Source organism: Odontomachus brunneus, unplaced genomic scaffold (genome assembly GCF_010583005.1).
Source record: "Odontomachus brunneus isolate Ranch 3 - 2012 unplaced genomic scaffold, Obru_v1 Obru_scaffold_220, whole genome shotgun sequence".
In the NCBI taxonomy this organism is placed as follows: domain Eukaryota; kingdom Metazoa; phylum Arthropoda; class Insecta; order Hymenoptera; family Formicidae; genus Odontomachus; species Odontomachus brunneus.
Genome location: NW_022639670.1, coordinates 443,217 through 443,588, shown reverse-complemented (window position 1 = coordinate 443,588; position 372 = coordinate 443,217). Strand labels below are relative to the sequence as shown.

Below are 372 nucleotides of genomic sequence, written 5' to 3'. Positions count from 1 at the left end.
GAATTGTTCCCTCCGTTTTATGGCTCGTCGAGCCGCCGCGTTCAGTCCCTGGCCATGGGGGCGACGCGTCCTTCTCCGCCGGGGACCACAAGAAACCGGCGTTCGATTCTCTTTATCTTCGTGCCCGTTCGTGCGACGGGGTGAGACGGGTCGGTAGACCCGGATGTCGCCGCGAGCTAGAGGAGCCGCTGTAGGGCGAGTTAACTTCAGCTGCGGGAGCCAGATTTGGTGGAGCTTCCACGGCGTGGGGATGACGACGTTGGTCGTCGCAGACGCTGGCGCTGAGGGAGGCTCCCACAAGAGCGGGGACGGCTTCCCAGCCCGGGTTGGTGAGGGTGTCCGCGGCCGTGGTGACCGGCCTGACGGTCCCCT

General features: G+C 65.6%; 1 protein-coding gene across 1 annotated transcript in view; it reads left to right on the top strand.

Moving 5' to 3' along the window:
- Nucleotides 1-372, top strand: part of LOC116852376 — an 8,355-nt gene that overhangs the window by 1,952 nt on the left and 6,031 nt on the right. The window lies entirely within an intron of this gene.